Below are 15,238 nucleotides of genomic sequence, written 5' to 3' on the forward strand. Positions count from 1 at the left end.
TTGATTCAAGGAGCACAGGGTGACTGAAAGCCTTCCAGTGTCTGCTCCTGAGCTGATGGGCTCTGCTTCCTGGCCCTGGCTCTCTCACTTATTCAGTGACACTGGTCCTCTTCTGGGACATCTACACACACAGGTGCACCCCAGGGACATCTGTGCACTCTGGGGGACATCTACATGTGCTACCTATCCCCTTCTGCCTGGGAAGCATCCTCCCACGTACGTCACGGCTCACTTGCTTGCCTTTTCAAGTCCTTACTAGAATGTCACCATCTCAGTGGGGACGCCCTTGACGTAGTTATTTACAGCTGAGACGCTGAGCTTCCCTAGGTCTCCGTCCTGTCCTCTCCCCCTCTGTGTGGCACTCTGACATCCCTTGGGGTGCCTCTCGGGGTCTGTAGCTCTCTCTAGCAGATATTGGCTTAGAAAGACAAAGCGTATCTCGTATAACCCTAGCTGTCCAGGAACTCCTTCTGTAGATCAGGCTGGCCTTGAACTGACAGAGATCCACCTGCCTCTGCCTCCCAGGTGCTGGGATTAAAGGCGGTGCCACCACCACCACTGACACCGGCTGATTCTCTAATTTTTAGAACCAAGTGACAGGATCTTTCTTGAAGACACCTCAGGTTAGTTTACACAGCCAGACTCTGAGTGTCGCGTTCCACTGTGAGGTGGGTTCTCACACTGTAGCCCAGGCAGTCCTGGAACACACAAGTATCCCAAGGATCGAGATGATGGACAGCTGCCACCGTACCTGGCTTTCACAGCCAGACTCTGTACCAAGCTTTAAGCTTTAAAAAGCGCTTAGCACACATTTAATCTTTTACAATTTCACGCCAGCGCTCCAATACAATGTCATTATAAATTCTCTTTCTCGGTACAAGTAGAGGCTCAAAGAGGTCCACTTAAGATCATGCTGGCTGCAAATGGCCCAGACGGTGTGCAAGCCAATAATTTCCCATCAGCCACCAACTCCCGCTGTGCCACCTGGGGCACCTAAATTCTCCAACTTTCATATTTTATTTTGCTCGTGACAGCATTGTCGACAGGTTTGAACGGGTCAGCAGCTAACCCTCGTGCTATAAATTTCCATTTGTCACAACCAAAACTTGGTATTTTGGAAAAACCTTTCTGGGGTTTTGCTTATGGGTTTGGGGAGTAGGATTTTTTTTCTTTCTTTTTTGGTCTATGTTTCTGTTTGTTTATTTGTTTGCTGGGTTTTTTTTTTTTTTTTTGGCTTTTTTTTTGTTTGTTTGAGCCAGGTTCTCAAGGAACTCAGGCTGGCTTTGAACTTGCAATGTAAAAGAGGGTGACCTTGAAGTTTCAATCCTTCTGCCTCTGCCTCCTATGTATTTGAGTGACAGGCTTGGTGCCACTGTGCCCAGTTTATTTGATGCTCTCAATGAAACCCAGGGCTCCCTGCGTGCTAGGTAAGCCCCCTACCAACTGAGCTACGTCCCCAGCCCTGTCCTTCTGGTTTCTAAGAGGAAAGGGATAGTAGTGATGTCAACAACCACAGTTCTCTCCACTTACTCAAGAGCAAAATGAGAGAATTCAGGAGCCCTCCCTGTGAGCACATGCAATAGAAAGATATTAACCCCGCACCATCAAGCCAAGCAGCCCCCACACTTAGGGAGTCGGGCACACGAAGGCAAGGGTGCAGCTGGAGTCACCCATGCATGGAAAGCATCGAGCCCCCCCTCCCCCCCCTTAGAACTGGAGGTGGCCCGAGGCCTCTAAGCATCCAGAAAAGAATACAAACAAACAGGTTTTTATGAGGGCCGCAACCCAATTGACAGAGGCGAGCTCTCTCTGTCTGGAATTGTCCCTGCTCTGAACCAGTTGCCGTGCCAACAAGCCGCACGTTTCCACTCCACAGAATCCAATTTCTGAGCAGCGTGGCAGCGACGGGTCCAAGAGACACAATGTGCAGCTCCAAGGTGCCTTTGAACACTTGCTGAATTGCAAAGAACAATGTGGGTCCCTGGATGTCCTTAGCAACCTGAGGACACGATCCGGTCAAATACATCTGTGACTAATATATACAGTAGCCTCCATCCACCCAGTCCTCAGGTATCCAGCAAGGGATAGCACGAGGCACTGCCACATCCTTTCTCACGATCTTTATCGGATGAAGCCACAGGCATGGACTCGGCCTCTCACTGTGTGGTCCTGAACATCCTGGAACTCCTTATGTAGCTCAGGCTCGCCCCAGTGTACTCTGTAACCCAGCACGGCCTCAAATGTACCATGTAACTCATGCTGATTCGGAAGTCATTACGTAGACCAAGTCAGCCTAGAACACATAATCCTCTGAGTCAATGGTTCTCTTCCTGACGCTGTGATATTTTAATACAGTTCCTCATGCTGTGGTGACCCCTCCAACCAGAAAATCATTTTAGTTGCTGCTAACATGTTGTTACAATCACACTTTTTAAATGTGTTTTGTGTAACTCTCAAAACCTTCCCCCATCAGGTAAACACTGTCAAGGTCCCACTTCAGCCAGGCATGCTAACATACCTGGGTATTTCCCAGCACTTGGGAGGGGAAAACAGGAGGATCGGAAGTTCAAGGTCACACAACATCAGGTAAAAACCAGCTGGAAAGGTCGAGGTATTCTGCTGGAGTTCACCACTGAGCTTCCTCCCCAGGACTGACCTTACAGCTTCTCTCTCCCTCTGTGGCACTTTTACAGCGTGGGGTGAACACTAGTGACCTCTGTTGGAAAGAGGTCACCTTCCAGCTGTCCTCAAAGACGCAGTGTTTCACTTTGGGGCCCATGCCTGTCACAGACTTGGTGGGCTTCTTTTGTAGCCCCAGATGAGGAGTTTTGTCAGATCTGGGAAACAAACATGCCCTTGGGTTTGAAAGGAGTATGGAGGACACCCGTCTTCCAGAGCCTGCTTCTCAGGTTTCTCAAACAGGATACGACAATTTACCAACAAAGCATACATTACAGGGTCACTCGCGGATGGAGACTTAGACAGGATTTTTTGCTCAACCGGCTTCAGCCCCTGAGTAAACACTAACGTCAGCCACATCTGTCCTATAGCATCAAGCACATTTTCCTTCTTCTTCCTGGGTGTATTAGTGTCCTTTTCATTGCTATAACAAAATTTCTGAGGCCCAATACTTTAAAAAAAAAGAAGAGGTTAATTTAACTGGTAGTTCTGGAGGTTCAAAGTTATGCCGCTGACATCAGCTCAGCTCTTATGAAGAAAACTGTGACAATAGCAGGAGAGTAAAGGACTTCCTAGCAAGATAGCAAGACAATTAATCATGACCGTCAGCTTCAGTGGGTTGAGAAGCACCTAGAAGGTCAGTAAAGCATACTTACGGATGTTTTTGTGAAGGAGTGTTTAGACACAAATTATGAGGGTTCTGACCAAATCAATGGATAAACCCACTGATGGAGTCTAATTAAGGTTGTGCCTGAGAGGAGGAAATAAGTCTCTGAAGGCATGACTTTGGAAGCTGTCTCTTGCCCTGGCTCTTTACCAGATTCTATCTCTGCTCGTAATATGCACGAGGACTGATCTGCGTTCCCATCCCCCATAGTGTGGACCGAGTGAACCGATCTGCCCTGCCTGCCCCGATGATACGGACTGATCTGCCTTCCATCTGCTTCCTGTCCACCGAGATGTGAACTGGCCTACTTCTGGTCCTGCTCCCTGTCCGCTGTGATATTAACTGAACCGCTTCCCGCCTGCCATGACGAGAACTGTTTCCTGCCCGCCATGATGTGGATTGAGCAGCTCCCCATCCACAGAGATGTGAACTTCTCCACTACAGCCTTCCCACCATTATGGACTATGACTTCAGAATCAGTGAGTGTCATAATGTTTTCTTCTTTTTAACTCGTTTTGTTAGGCATTTTTTGTCACGGGGACAATAAAAGTGACTAATAGAGTCAGGAAGTCAAAGAGTGGGAAGGGGCCAGCCTTTCTGTCTTAACGACTCGCCCTCAGAAACTGAGGTTCTACATGAACAGCTTAATTCTTTCCCAGTGTAGTGTTCCGAATAGCTCAATTCCCTCCCTTTTAAACGTTCTACATTACCTTCTAATACCAACACACTGAGGATCAAACTTCCAGCACATAAACCCATGGGGGCTCAGCACAAACAATACACAAACCACAGCCTGGAGATGCAGAGTGCTGAGTGTGGGTGGGGTGGTGGATTCCTGTCTAAACCTTGTTTCACCATGGACGGATGTGGTACTTCGTATGTGTAATCCTAGAATCTGAGAGGCTGAGCCAGAGGAATCGCAGATTAGAACAGCCTGGGCTACATAGTGAGACTCTGTCAAGAGAAATAAGATAACAGAAGAAATAACCCTGTAATAGGTTGATTCTACGGGATCTTGGGTCAATGAGATAAGATTAATAGCCCACGGATGTGACGATTTCACTGAATAAGTGGCCAGGTGTACTATCTGCCGCAGTTCCCTACAAACCGCTCAACAAAACACAGGACTGAGCAAGTATCTTCGGTGTGTTGTTGCCTGTGGTTCACGCTCCCACAAAGGCAAAAAATAAATAAACAATTAAACTGAACAAATGAAGACGGAAACTTGGTGGTATTGCTATACTGCTGGAGTCACTGATTTTTATTAGGTTGGAAGATCTTTATAGTCTTATCATGCCTACGTATCTCCCGAGAGTCGTTTTATAAAATATATTTATTCTACACTTTACACAAAAAATGGAGCCTTTCTACACTTCCTGGGTGATTATCATAAATGTTCCAAAGGAGAGGTATTTAAAGGAACTCTTTATCAAGGTTCGTTATGCTTGCTCTCCCTTTGTGTATTAGTTTGAAATTTTCCATAAGGTTAAGAAGGGGAAATGAAGGAAAAAAGGAAGGACAGGAGGCGAGAGAGAGAGAGAGAGAGAGAGAGAGAGAGAGAGAGAGAGAGAGAGAGAGAGAGAGAGAGAAGAAGAGGGAGGGGAGGGGAGGGGAGGTATTAGTCTCAGTAGATTCTACGGTAAAGAAAAACTCACTGTATAAGTGCATACAAACACCCTTTTGAAGGTTAAAGAAAAAGACAAATTCAGCTCCTATATTTTTATTGAATAATGTACAAACCAAAAGACTTCTATGACTCAAAATATTATATATATTATACATATGTTGTGATTTAATTTAAAGAATTTGTTGCTGTGTAGGCTCAGAAGACAGAGGCAAGAGGATCATCAAAAGTTTAAAGCCAGCCTGGTCTACATAAAACACTCTAGGACAGACAGGGCTACCAAGTGAGACCCTTCCAAAAACCAAAAGCGTAAGAAGGAGGAGGCAGCAAGAGGAAGCGGTGGCAGCTGCAGAGACAGTGGTAGTAGAGGAAAAAGAAGCAGAGCTGGAAGAAATAATTTTGGAAGAAAACACAGCTATGTTCTGTGTAGCCTAGAGCACTTCTCAATTCTTGTCCTTGTCTTTATTTTCCCTTCTCAGGGAGGGGAACCTTCTGAGGCATGGTTGAGCTATATAATATAGACTTGCTGTGAATCTGCAGTCCTCCTGTCTCAGCATCCCAAGGGCTAGGATGACAGGCACGCACTATGCTACTGAGCTCACACACCCATTTTCAAGCACAGTCACACCTTACTTGCCAGTGGAAGAAGTTGTAAGAAAAATGTTGCTAGATGACCTCATTTTGTGTAAATAGCACAGACATACTTTAACTTAGCTGATAAAGAGCAACCTCTCCAAAAGCCTCTTAACACAATCAAGCAACACAGTAAACAGATATTTGGAGCTACGTCCAGAAAACATAGCATGCTATTTTGCAGGAAAACTTGTTTTTATAAGTAGCAGGAAAGTAAAGGATAGTTCAGTTGGTAGGGCACTTACTCATCATGCAGAAATTAATAAGTTCCATCTCCAGAACAATATAAACCAAGCATGTTGGCTGTTGGATAGTCATTTGCTTCAAGTCGAAATATTCTATGCTGGAAGGAAGTTAGTTAAGAGTCAAGGAGTTCTAAAGATGTGTCATTAAGACTTAGGAAATAAACAATTCACAAGTCTCAGGAAGTCCCTGAAACTGATCAAATCCACCAGGCAGTGGTGATTCCACAGCTTATATAAATACTAAGGTGAAGAAGTGATTCTGATCAGCCAAGTTACCTGAAAGAGATTCTCTGGCCTATTGTGCTTTGTGCAAGCCATGCAAACAGCTCTGGAATTCCATCTTTCACCCATGCTGGGGTGGAATTTTCAATGATGTAGATGCTTTTGAGTCTTCCTTGTTCCTGTAAGCAACCTCTCACCCATACTCCTGTAACTCTAATAAGCACATTTGTTTACCAAGTTGATGATATAGTGGCATCATTACCTTGATCTGTAGTTTGGTTCCCTATCTAAAATGCATAGGCATCTGTGTCCCACCTTAACAGAAAAAGTGTCACACAACACTGACTCATGCATATAATTCAAGCACTTGGAGGTAGAGGCAAGGAGATCAGAAATCAAATAATTCCTTGGCTCCATGAGACCTTATTTTAAAAAAAATCAACTTAAAAATATATTTCACATTATATACCTGCCATATGTAAGGGAAGTCAATAACAGCGACAACCAACACACAGGCATGTGGATGGGGGCAGTATCATTACTCAAAACCAAGGTAGTTTGTTGAAAAATGACATTTGGCTTATCTAAGATCACATAGCCTTGAGATAGAAGCAAAAATGGAAGAGCAGGTATTTAAGCCCAAGATTGGCCCTGGCAAAATGGCTCAGTGGATAAAGGCTCTTGCTTGTAAGCCTGAGAACTTGAGTTTGAGCCCTTGAACTCAAATGGCTGAAAGAAGAATTGATTCCAGCAAGTTGTCCTCTGATTGCCACACACACCGTGGCACATGCCCTTGCATACAATAAATGCAAACCTGACACAGTATAGTACTAGTTAGTTTTTCTCATAGGCCTCCCTATTAAGTGCTTTACTAGCCTATAATTGATTAGGTACTTTCAATGATAGAGATGCTCACCCCCGGTATAAGCTGTGTTAAGTTATTCTTCACATCGATGTGAGCATATGTTTGGAAGAAACAATCTAAAGAGTTGATTTAATTCAGTTCTCTATTTCAAATGTTTCAAACCATAGTATGATTGATGGTTTGTATATGCTCGACCCAGAGAGTGTAGCCCTGTAGGATTAGGTGTGGCCCTGTTGGAGTAGGTGTGTCACTGTGAGTATGGGCTTTAAGACCCTCATTCTAGCTGCCTGGAAGCCAGTCTTCTCCTAGCAGCTTTCAGATGAAGATGTAGAACTCTCAGCTCCTCCTGCACTATGCCTGCCTGGATGCTGCCATGTTCCCACCTTGATGATAATAGACTGAACCTCTGAACCTGTAAGCCAGCCCAATTAAATGTTGTCCTTCTAAGACTTGCCTTGGTCATGGTGTCTGTTCACAGCAGTAAAACCCTAAGACACATAGTCTTGAGCTTTGTGGACTCTGGACCCATGGGGAGACAAAATATGGCAGCAGCAGCATCTGAAAGAGAAGGCTACTCACTTCATGGCACATGGTAAGCAAAGAGAGGAAGAGATGGAGCCAGGAGCTAACCTCTTCTCTGCAGCTAAACCCTACTTCATGATGTTTCCACTACCTTCCAAAACAGCTTCGCTATCTGGAGACTAAAGCATTCAGTTCACGAGCCTATGAGAAACACTTCACATTGACTCTACCACACAACCCTAATAACCCACCTTCTAACAGCTCTATCAGGGGCACATTTGTACTTCTGTTCTTCTGGACATGCTGTGTCCATGCTATGTCCATCCATGGGTATCACCGCTCTGAGGGGTCACCAGAAACATACGTGCTGTCTCTTCAACACAACAGCCCTTGAATTTTTAAAGACCCTATGACTTAATCCTCAGCAAGTCCTCTCTCTTCCAGGCCCAATGTCCCTAGGGTCTTTATCCATTCCTCTCTAAGACTCAGCTACAAATCCCTTTCCCAATTTGCCTTCTTTCTTGCCTCCAGGCATGACAAGAGACATATACTATTGATGAGCAGGGAAGCTTTCAGAGTACCCCCAGAGACTTGTGATACATTGATGCTTTCTTGGGATGACACGTATTCTAGGAGTACTAAGACTGACTGTCATTCTCACTGGCATTGTGAAGGACATTGGTATTTTACAATATAACCATTTTTCTTTTCTTCCCAAAGGGCTATCTGCTTGAAGAAACAATCATATTCTCCAGTTGAGGGGAGCCAAAGGGCTTTGAGGCAGGTAAACATTCCTGGGCAGAATCAGTTGCTTTTCCTGTTGCCGTGATTAAATGCATAATAAGAAAGACAAGGGGTTGGGGATTTAGCTCAGTGGTAGAGCGATTGCCTATGGTAAGCAAGGCCCTAGGTCTGATCCCCAGCTCGAAAAAAAAAAAAAAAAAAAAAAAAGAAAGACAAGGCAAGGAAGGTGGTCTTTACTGCTACTGTGGTTTGATGATGAAGTCCACCAGGGTGGGGAACGTAGGATGGCGGGGATGTGAACCAGTTCTGTCACTGCACAAAGCAGAGAAACAAGAGAACAGGTGTTCTACTCTCTTTGACCTTTTTATCCAGCCCAGGACCCCGGTCTGTGGAACATCACCACCCACATTTAGGGTAGCTCTTTCTTCACCAGAGTCTGAACACATAGTCCATATAGTCTTGGACTTCAGCCTCCAGGTTTGTGAGCTAAGTAAATGTCTTTCCTTTGTAAATCATCAAATTTCTGATGTGTGTGTTATGGCAACAGAAAGTGTCCTAGTACGTGTAGTAGGTTATCAATAAGTAGATAAGAAATCTATGATATACGCTGTCCCCATCCCACTTCAAACTGCCAAAGGGGACCATTCCTTGGTACACTGCATACATATTTTTAAGTCAAGATAGCAAGGGAATCAGAAAATGCACAGAAGAATAATACAGTTCACAGTCTAGATGAGAGGGTTTCAAAGGAGATCATTGAACTCCCCTGGAATTTTCCCAGCATCCTGCAGACCAGACGCTCCAGGGGTACCACTTTGGCTTTCTAGATCTTTCTAAAGGAGACCTCATTCATAAAATCCTAGGGGGATGCACTGAAAATAAATGAGTGTCTGATTAGCCCAGTATTTGAGCTATGTCATTCCCCACTTCTGAACAGAGAGGTTGCATATCCCGAAATAAAAAGAAAAGTCTGCATGGAAGCAGACTTTGGTTATTCAGAAGTGTGGGGGGGAAGGGGTAGGGGGAGATTATAAACGTTCCAACAAGCCTTCAGCGCTGTAACTAAATGCTAATGTTTAAAGATATCCCCAGTATGTTAGGAAGCAGTCGGTAGTGGCCTCGCTAAAGCTCATTCTGCTTTTAAAGAGAAATATTTGACTTGGAGGAGCAGACCCCATGCTGGCTCCAAGATAAACTCTCCTAGCTCACTCAGGCCAATTTTAATGCTAAGAGCAGCTCCGTCTAAGTGAAAGTTCATTTTCAAGAGCCAAGCTGTGAATTATGCTACAGGCTGAGGCGAGCAGTTGGTCTTTTGCTGATGAAGGGAGGAAGCTTGTGTGTGATACAGAAGTGGAAAGGAAGGAGCCAGGGACATCCAAGGGGGATTAGCACAGAAGGTCAGACTAATTAAATGGGGAGACGTCACCAAGAGCCTGAGCTCCCACACGTACCGTCTTCAAATACCCTGACACATGCAAGGAGTGATAAGAAAACAGATAATAAAAATGGCCGAATCGCCACTTCCATCTGCCTGGAAGGACAACTGTCAATCAAATCAAACTTCCCACTATTGGTTTCAGGGAAGAATTGAAACCGCTTCCAACTCCTGATTATTCAAGGAAGCAAGATCGAGGAAAAGAAAGGCCCAATTGTTTCTGGGGTTGGCCATTAATGGCCCGATGTTGTATCCCTGCTATTGGCCGGACATAGCTGGATGCCAAAGATTAAACACACAAGATATACCCTATGTGTTCAAGAAGCCCATAATGGATAGACATTTATGTGATGACAGTACCTGATACGGCCAATACACTCACAGAGCCTTAAAGACTGTAAGAAGTCAGCCTAGAGCACTGGTTCTCAACCTTCCTACCTCTGTGACCCTTTAATACAGTACTTCATGTTGTGATGACCGCCAACCATAAAACTATTTTCAACGCTACTTTATAACTGTAATTTTGCTACTGCCATGAACTGTAATGTAAATGTCTGACATGGCAGGACATCCAATACATGATCCCCATAGGGATCACAACACACAGACTGAGAACTGTTGTTCTAAGAGGTGGAATGACCCGAAACATATCTGAGAATGGTCACTTGACCATAGACGAAAAACAGAGATCTTTGGCTTGAAGGAACTAACTATAAACCCTGGAGTGGAGATCTGAGCACGTGACATCTGCCTGACCCTCCAGTTCCCATTTGGTCTCAGAGTGAAGATGCTGATGAACAAACAATTCCTGTGGTTCTACTGTGTGCACCTAGCACATGCTACCTGCTTTCAGGCATCTCTAAGCATAGAGTGGGCTGAAACCCATTCACAAAAGCCAGGCCTACACATGTTATTTTGGCTTCTGTGACATCCCCTTGGTAGCCTGAAATTGGCCACCATGGGAAGCTTTACACCACAGAAATCTGCAAACACTAAAAGCCAGGGTGCTTTATCCTTTCCAGGAAGCCTTTAACTAAACATCTTACCAGCACTTGAAAAGATCCAGATCTAGCCCTCCATGATAGAACTTATTTTAGAAGCACATTCTGGGGCTGGGGACATGACTCAGTAGCTAAAGGACTTGGCTTGCAAGCATGAGGACCTGTGTTTAATCCTCAGAACTCATTAAAAAAAAATAGTTGTGGTGGTTTGTAGTTGTAATCCCAACATTGGGAGGCGAAGAAAAGGGGTGGGACAGGGGGTGTTATGGGGAGATTCCTAGAACTTGCTAGCCAGCTAGTCTAACCTCAGGCAAACTCTAAGGCAATTAGAGATCCCGTCTCAAAGAAAATGGAGAAATGACATCTGAAGTTGTTCTTTGATTTCTACACACACACACACACACACACACACACACACACACACACGCACATGCATGTACATGCACTCACATATACATACACATGCACATACACATACACCTACAGACAGACAGACACATGAACACACATACTTTCACACACACACACAGATGCACATGCATGTACATGCACTCACATACATACATACATATATACATACATACACATGCGCATACACATACACATACACATACACCTACAGACAGACAGACACATGAACACACATACATTCACACACACACACAGATGCACATGCATGTACATGCACTCACATATATACATACATACATACATACATACACATACACATACACATGCACATACACATACACATACACCTACAGACAGACAGACACATGAACACACATACATTCACACACACACACAGATGCACATGCATGTACATGCACTCACATATTACATACATACACATATACATGCACATACACATACACCTACAAACAGACATACACATGAACACACACACATGCACACACACATCCGTATAAGTACATGCATGTGAAATAATGACCAAGCAATGCCTTTAGGATACAGCACCCACTGAAGGAGAAGTCAGGAAGCCTTGGTGCTGGCAGGAGAAGCAGCAAAAGCCTCAGAGCGATGGTTCAGTTTTGCCTACTCTCAAACCCAGCTGCTACACTGTAGCTAGGGCTTCACAGGGAGGCTCCATCTGGCTCTACCTACCTTGACCAGCGAGCTCCAGCCATACTTCTCAGATGAGATGGAAACCTCAAAACAATCATGGGTGTTAGTGACCTGGAGACACAGAACCTCAGAGAGAGAGTGCAGTCCAGGGATGGCAAGATGGCTCAGTGGGTAAAGGATCACCAAGCCTGACAACCTGAGACTATACCCAGAACCCACATGGTGGAAGGAGAGAACTGACTCTCACATGAATACTATGGTTAGCATATGCTCACACACACACACACACACACACACACACACACACACACACACTGCACACACATGCACACACATGCACACACATGTACATACATGTACACACTTGCACACACATGTACACACTTGCACACACATGTACACACATATGCACACACACATATATACATACTAATTGTTATTATTGTTGTTACTAATGAACAATAAAAATTTTTAAAAAATCTAGCCCAAATCTCTTACTCCATGGCAGCCAGCCATTCACGTCCGTCCATCCGGCTATACATAAGCCACTGCACATAAGCCTGCCTTAGTTCCAAGTGGTCTGGTGAGGCACTACCTTCTACAGGATGCTTAAAATAAGCTAAAGGCAGACCTTCACGTGTGCAACTTTCTGAAAGAGACCACCCATGATGAGTGGGACTTCTTAGCGATGTTTTGAGGTCACTGGTACTCCTGTGAGAGTAACCCCTCACCCATGCTCCTATAAGCAACTCTTTGGTTCACAAACCTGAATTCCTGGGTGGAATTATTTCCTTGGTCTGTCACTGGTGCCCTATCTAGGTGAACTGATGTTTGCTCAATTCTCCCCAGGGAAAGTCTTCCCTTACTCATATAAGCAGTCTTTCCACAATTCTTCCCTATATTCGTGGGATCTCTTACAGGCTTTTCAAGTCTTCTTCAAAGTATTTATCTTGCTCTTCTCCCCGTAGACTTAATGCTGCAATTTTAATTTTTATTTTATTTCTCTTTATTCATTCAATTTTATTTTAAAACCATTCATTCATTCATTCATTTTCATTTTTTTGAGACCAGTCTCCAGTAGCCCCAGACCGCTCTCAAATCTCAGTATGCCTCAAATCTAGCCTCCTTGCACACCTCATCCTGTGGTCCCCATCTCCCACGTTCTGGGATTCTAGGCATGCACCACCATGCCTGGCTTCTGTTTGTAACCAGCAGCAGAATTCATGGATGGGGTAAAACCCTTCATCAAACTCCCAAGATAAAGCAGTGAGGAGCCAACGTCTTCAAGACGGGAAGCACTCTCCTCTCCCCTCCCCCTCGCTCATTACATCAGCCCGACACACCCCCAGCTCCCCAAAGCCCACTGTACGTCACAGGAGCCTCCCACCTATGCTTCTGTCTCCGATATCTTTTCCTCCAGCCCAACCCACACTCTGTCAACTGTCTCATAATAACACTGCTCCAATCTTAACACCCTTGCAGCCTGTCACTCCCCCGTGCCATCAAACCACCCAACCACTTCCTGTTGGCTGCAAGACGGGGATGAATAAACCTATCATATCTATCTATCCCATAGCCAACCTGTGCCCACATGGGCCTCGTGACTTTGTCTTCTGAGGGCACTCGTGGCCACATCACACTCCTGCTCAGCCTGTCTTTACCCTTATCACCCTCTGCGCTTGTGACGTTCTCCTGGAGATTCCTCTGTACCTCACATCACCCTGCACTCGGCCTCCCACTTTTCCTTTGGATTCCATTGCCTGGCATCACCCAGAGAGTCACCCTAAAGATCCTCCTGTGCCCTGCACCTGTAATCAAGCCTCAGTCCTAGGATGAGACCACGTGAACGGATCCTAAGCCCCACCCACCTTTCTGTCATAGCCTTGAGAGAAGGGGGAGGGGCAAGAGGATGTTTGTACGTGTGTGTGTGTGTGTGTGTGTGTGTGTGTGTGTGTGTGTGCGCGCGCATGCGTGTGTTGAGGCAGGGGACTACTTTTTGGAGTCAAGGTCCCACTATAATAGCCAACCCAGCCTGACTTGGAACACACCCTGTAACCAAAAGCACCAATCTTCTGTTGACCCTCCTGTCACAGTCTCCGGTGCACTGACATTAAAAGCATAAGGCACTATACTGGGCCATCTCCCTTGAGGACTGTTAGGAAAGCATCCAGAGGGGCTTCACGGTTGTACCAATCCACCTTAATCAGAGGGGCAGCACCCAGAACACAGACCTTTCCAGTTGCAACCCTTAAAAATCTGTCAACAAGCCTGCCTCTGTATCAAGACTCTCCCTGAGGGAAGAGGAAGAAGAGGAATGGGAGGAGGAGGAAGAGAGAAAAGAACCATCAAGGCATACCTAGTGTGCTAGCACTTGGGAGGTGGAGGCAGGGAGATCAGGAGTTCAAGGTCATTCTCCTCCAGTAAGTCTCTGTTCCTCTACTGAGTATAAACGGCTGTTTATGCTTTGACTCCACCTATATACTGGATCTCTCTCTCTCTCTCTCTCTCTCTCTCTCTCTCTCTCTCCCTCTCCCTCTCTCTCTCTCTCTCTCTCTCTCTCTCTCTCTCTCTCTCACACACACACACACACACACACACACACATAAATGAACCCACAATGCAGGATCGCACACACACACATCCAATCCCCCAAGAGCAGCCATCTTGAATCCCCACGTCTCTCTTTGACACAGCGAGCAGTTGCTTGCTCATGCTGTGGGTGTGGTTCTTATTGCTAAGGACACCAGTTAAGATTTTCAGGCACCTGTGTCATGGAACAAAGAATTAGATCGTGGTAACAGTTTATTAAGATAGAAGAGGTCATTCCTGAACTGTAAGTAGACTACAGAGCTGGTAAGGGTCTGAACCTCAAAATCTTAGGACCCTAGATCTGTCTGCCTCTGCCTCCTGTGTGCTAGGATTAAAGGTTTGGGCCACTAGGTCCAGCCACCCACCTATTGGTCTTGATATGGAAAAAGCTCTACTCCCAGGCCACACTTCCTCAGCTTCTTCTTTATGTCTACACACACACACACACACACACACACACACACACACACACACACACACACACACGCCACCCGATGCCTGAGGTCATTTCTCAGCTCACAGCAAGATGACATGGACTGACAGCCATGTGTCATAATCAGTGGGTAAACAGCCACCAACTGCTTCTGAGAATCTCCTCCACCCGAGCCCTTGTCTCCCGACTTCCAGCAACCATAGGGAAACTGTCTGGCCTCTCTAGAGCCTTGAGTGATTGAGTTGTCCAATAGCTCGCCCTGCCTGTGCTCTGCTCTGACCCTCTGCCTGAATTGCCCTTCTCCACAGCCTCTGACATTTTTTCTTTTTTCCATGGATGCCCTGGTCAGCTAACCATCTAACTTGGTTGTTTGTTTCTTTTGGGTGGGGGGGGTCGAGACAGGGTTTTTCTGAATAGCCCTGGCTGTCCTGGAACTCCCTCTGTAGACCAGGCTAGCCTCAAACTCAGAGACCCGCCTACCTCTGCCTCCAAG

The sequence above is a fragment of the Rattus rattus genome, chromosome 16, assembly GCF_011064425.1.
Source record: "Rattus rattus isolate New Zealand chromosome 16, Rrattus_CSIRO_v1, whole genome shotgun sequence".
Lineage (NCBI taxonomy): Eukaryota > Metazoa > Chordata > Mammalia > Rodentia > Muridae > Rattus > Rattus rattus.